Genomic DNA, 5,708 nt, shown 5'->3' on the forward strand with positions numbered 1-5,708 from the left:
GTGCCATCAAGGAAATGAAGGCTCCTTTCACGTTTGATGTGGAACACGGAATTGCTCTGCATGCAGTGCAGGGGAATCGTGCCTCAACTCGCGGGGAGGGGGAAATCTCATGGTTTTTCACGAGTTGCGGCCGGAACATGGGGTATATTCTCGAGTTACGACGGGGAGGGCCCTTTCAGACACGTGTTTTTTCAGCGACGTCAGGACACCTGCCTAGGTGCGAGGGACACCTCGGGATTCTCCTCGAGTCTTGGCATGGCAATTGGGATGTGTCTCCACCTGAGGCGGGAGACCCAGTGTCCCTTTCCACGTGCCACAGGAATCCTGGGACTCCTATCCATTTTCAAGAAGAGTCAGGCATCGTCTCCTTTGGAAGCATTGATCTCTGTAGACCTCTCGATTTTTCAAAAGATGTGAGGCCTCCGGTCACGATGAGGCGGAGGATTAGGTCTTTCTCTGTGGTCTCCACAGTTGATTCAGACATCCCTTCGTCTTGGGAGATGCAAGACGGGCCTGCATTTAATTCACTGCAGGGATATCCGGCCTTCCTTCGAGTCAGAGCATCTCGGTGTCCATTGCACTTGAGGCCACAAACTCAGGGTTCCTCTCACATACCTGTAGCTGAGAGAAGCCTCCTCTTGAGGTGCTTGTGGAAAGTTGGTATTCCTCTTGAGTCGAAGCCAGGGACTAAGCTCTCATCTCGAGTTGATTTGGGGTCCACCAAGCCCTTTCATGTTGCTCCAGTGACCTCAGGATCCCTCTAGACTTGAGACAGTGATCTTCGGTTTTCTCTGGAGTGCCATCAAGGAAATCAAGGCTCCTTTCACGTTTAATGTGGAACACGGAATTGCTCTGCATGCAGTGCAGGGGATTCGGGCCTCAACTCGCGGCGAAGGGGAAATCTCATGGTTTTTTTCGAGTTGCGGCCGGAACCTGGGGTATATTCTCGAGTTACGACGGGGAGGTCCATTCCAGACACGTGTTTGTTCAGGGACGTCAGGACTCCTGCCTAGGTGCTAGGGACACCTCGGGATTATCCTCGAGTCTTGGCATGGCAATTGGGACGCGTCTCCACGTGTGGCCTGAGACCCAGTGTCGTTCTTGACGTGCCATAGGGATCCTGGGACTCCTATCTATTTTCAAGAGGAGTCAGGCATCGTCTCCTTTGGAAGCATTGATCTCCACGGACCTCTCGAATTTTCAAAGGATATGAGGCCTCCGGTCGCGTTGAGGCGGAGGACTAGGTCTTTCTCTGTGGTCTCCACAGGGGATTCAGACATCCCTTCGTCTTGGGAGATGCAAGACGAGCCTGCATTCAATTCACTGCAGGGATATCCAGCCTTACTTCGAATCAGAGCATCTCGGTGTCCATTCCAATTGAGGCCACAAACTCAGGGTCCCTCTCACATACCTGTAGCTGAGAGAAGCCTCCTCTTGAGGTGCTTGTGGAAAGATGGTATTCCTCTTGAGTCGAAGCCAGGGACTAAGCTCTCATCTCGAGTTGATTTGGGGTCCACGGAGCCCTTTCTTGTTGCTCCAGTGACCTCAGGATCCCTCTAGACTTGAGACAGTGATCTTGGGTTTTCTCTAGAGTGCCATCAAGGAAATCAAGGCTCCTTTCACATTTGATGTGGAACACGGAATTGCTCTGCACGCAGTGCAGGGGAATCGGGCCTCATCTCACAGCGAGGGAGAAGTCTCATGGTTTTTCTCGAGTTGCGGCCGGAACCTGTTGTATATTCTCGAGTTACGACGGGGAAGGCCCTTCCAGACACGTGTTTGTTCAGCAACGTCAGGACTCCTGCCTAGGTGCGAGGCACAACTCGGGATTCTCCTCGAGTCTTGGCATGGCAGTTGGGATGCGTCTCCACGTGAGGCGGGAGACCCAGGGTCCCTTTCCACGTGCCACAGGGATCCTGGGCCTCCTATCCATTTTCAAGAGGAGTCAGGCATCGTCTCCTTTGGAAGCATTGATCCAGGCGGACCTCTCGAGTTTTCTAAGGATGTGAGTCCTCCGGACGCGATGAGGAGGAGGACTAGTCTTTCTCTGTCGTCTCCACAGGGGATTCAGACATCCCTTCGTCTTGGGAGATGCAAGACGAGCCTGCATTCAATTCACTGCAGGGATATCCTGCCTTACTTCGAGTCAGAGCATCTCGGTGTCCATTCCACTTGAGGCCACAAACTCAGGGTCCCTCTCACATACCTGTAGCTGAGAGAAGCCTCCTCTTGAGGTGCTTGTGGAAAGTTGGTATTCCTCTTGAGTCGAAGTCAGGGACTAAGCTCTCATCTCGAGTAGATTTGGGGTCCACGGAGCCCTTTCGTGTTGCTCCAGTGACCTCAGGATCCCTCTAGACTTGAGACAGTATTCTTGGGTTTTCTCTGGAGTGCCATCAAGGAAATCAAGGCCCCTTTCACGTTTGATGTGGAACACGGAATTGCTCTGCACGCAGTGCAGGGAAATCGGGCCTCATCTCGCGGCGAGGGGGAAGTCTCATGATTTTTCTCGATTTGCGGACCGAACCTGGGGTATATTCTCGAGTTACGATGGGGAGGGCCCTTCCAGACATGTGTTTGTTCAGCGACGTCAGGACTCCTGCCTAGGTGCTAGGGACACGTCAGGATTCTCCTCGAGTCTTGGCATGGCAATTGGGACGCGTCTCCACATGAGGCGGGAGACCCAGTGTCCCTTTCCACGTGCCACAGTGACCTGGGACTCCTATCCATTTTCAAGAGGAGTCAGGCATCGTCTCCTTTGGAAGCATTGATCTCCGCAGACCTCTCGAGTTTTCAAATGATGTGAGGCCTCCGGTCGCGATGAGGGGGAGAACAAGGTCTTTCTCCGTGGTGTCCACAGGGGATTCAGACATCCCTTCGTCTGGGGAGATGCAGGACGAGCCTGCATTCAATTCCCTGCAGGGATATCCGGCCTTACTTCGAGTCAGAGCATTTCGGTGTCCATTCTACATGAGGCCACAAACTCAGGGTCCCTATCACATACCTGTAGCTGAGAGAATCCTCCTCTTGAGGTGCTTGTGGAAAGTTGGTATTCCTCTTGAGTCGAAGCCAGAGACTAAGCTCTCATCTCGAGTTGATTTGGGGTCCACGGAGCATTTTCATTTTGCTCCAGTTACCTCAGGATCCCTCTAGACTTGAGAAAGTATTCTTGGGTTTTCTCTGGAGTGCCATCAAGGAAATCAAGGCTCCTTTCACGTTTGATGTGGAACACGGAATAGCTCTGCACGCAGTGCAGGTGAATCGGGCCTCATCGCCTGGCGAGGGGTAGTCTCATGGTTTTTCTCGAGTTGCTGCCGAAACCAGGCGTATATTCTCGAGTTACTATGGGGAGGGCCCTTCCAGACACGTGTTTGTTCAGCGACATCAGGACTCCTGCCTAGGTTCGAGGGACACCTCGGGATTCTCCTCGAGTCTTGGCATGGCAATTGGGACGCGTCTCCACGTGAGGCGGGAGACCCAGGGTCCCTTTCCACGTGTCACAGGGATCCTGGGACTCCTATCCATTTTCAAGAGGAGTCAGACATCGTCTCCTTGGGAAGCATTGATCTCCGCGGACCTCTAGAGTTTTCAAAGGATGTGAGGCCTCCGGACGGGATGAGGCAGAGAACTAAGTCTTTCTCTGTGGTCTCCACAGGGGATTCAGACATCCCTTCGTCTTGGGAGATGCAAGACGAGCCTGCATTCAATTCACTGCAGGGATATCCGGCCTTACTTCGAGTCAGAGCATCTCGGTGTCCATTCCACTTGAGGCCACACACTCAGGGTCCCTATCACATACCTGTAGCTGAGAGAAGTCTCCTCTTGAGGTGCTTGTGGAACGTTGGTACTCCTCTTGTGTCGCAGGCAGGGACTAAGCTCTCATCTCGAGTTGATTTGGGGTCCACCAAGCCCTTTCGTATTGTTACAGTGACCTGAGGATCCCTCTAGAATAGAGACAGTGATCTTGGGTTTTCCCTGGAGTGCCATCAAGGAAATCAAGGCTCCTTTCAAGTTTGATGTGGAACACGGAATTGCTCTGCATGCAGTGCAGGGGAATCGGGCCTCATGTCCCGGCGAGGGGGAAGTCTCATGGTTTTTCTCGAGTTGCGGCCCGAACCTGGGTTATATTCCCGAGTTACGACGGGGAAGGCCCTTCCAGACACGTGTTTGTTCAGCGACGTCAGGACTCCTGCCTAGGTGCGAGGGACACCTCGGAATTCTCCTCGAGTCTTGGCATGGCAATTGGGACGCGTCTCCACGTGAGGCGGGAGACCCAGGGTCCCTTTCCACGTGCCACAGTGATCCTGGGACTCCTATCCATTTTCAAGAGGAGTTAGGCATCGTGTCCTTTGGAAGCATTGATCTCCGCGGACCTCTCGAGTTTTCAAAGGATGTGAGGCCTCCGGTCGCCATGAGGCGGAGAACTCGGTCTTTCTCTGTGGTCTCCACAGGGGATTCAGACATCCCTTCGTCTTGGGAGATGCAAGACGAGCCTGCATTCAATTCACTGCAGGGATATCCGGCCTTACTTCGAGTCAGAGCATCTCGGTGTCCATTCCACTTGAGGCCACAAACTCAGGGTCCCTCTCACATACCTGTAGCTGAGAGAAGCCTCCTCTTGAAGGGCTTGTGGAAAGTTGGTATTCCTCTTGAGTCGAAGCCAGGGACTAAGCTCTCATCTCGAGTTGATTTGGGGTCCACGGAGCCCTTTCGTGTTGCTCCAGTGACCTCAGGATCCCTCTAGACTTGAGACAGTGATCTTGGGTTTTCTCTGGAGTGCCATCAAGGAAATCAAGGCACCTTTCACGTTTGATGTGGAACACGGAATTGCTCTGCACGCAGTGCAGGGGAATCGGGCCTCATCTCGGGGCAAAGGGGATGTCTCATGAATTTTCTCAAGTTGCGGCCGAAACCTGGGGTATATTCTCAAGTTACGACGGGGAGGGCCCTGCCAGACACGTGTTTGTTCAGCGACGTCAGGACTCCTGCCTAGGTGCGAGGGACACCTCGGGATTCTCCTGGAGTCTTGGCATGGCAATTGGGACGCGTCTCCACGTGAGGCGGGAGACCCAGGGTACCTTTCCACGTGCCACAGGGATCCTGGGACTCCTATCCATTTTCAAGAGGAGTCGGGCATCGTGTCCTTTGGAAGCATTGATCTCCGCGGATCTCTCGAGTTTTCAAAGGATATGAGGCTTCCGGTTGCGTTGAGGTGGAGGACTAGGTCTTTCTCTTTCGTTTCCACAAGGGATTCAGACAACCCTTCATCTTGGGAGATGCAATACGAGCCTGCATTCAATTCAATGCAAGGATATCCGGCCTTACTTCGAGTCAGAGCATCTCGGTGTCCATTCCACTTGATGTCACAAACTCAGGGTCCCTCTCACATACCTGTAGCTGAGAGAAGCCTCCTCTTGAGGTGCTTGTGGAAAGTTGGTATTCCTCTTGAGTCGAAGCCAGGGACTAAGCTCTCATCTCGAGTTGATTTGGGGTCCACGGAGCCCTTTCGTGTTGCTCCAGTGACCTCAGGATCCCTCTAGACTTGAGACAGTGATCTTGGGTTTTCTCTGGAGTGCCATCAAGGAAATGAAGGCTCCTTTCACGTTTGATGTGGAACACGGAATTGCTCTGCATGCAGTGCAGGGGAATCGTGCCTCAACTCGCGGGGAGGGGGAAATCTCATGGTTTTTCACGAGTTGCGGCCGGAACAT

Source organism: Dama dama, unplaced genomic scaffold (genome assembly GCF_033118175.1).
Source record: "Dama dama isolate Ldn47 unplaced genomic scaffold, ASM3311817v1 ptg000020l, whole genome shotgun sequence".
NCBI lineage: Eukaryota > Metazoa > Chordata > Mammalia > Artiodactyla > Cervidae > Dama > Dama dama.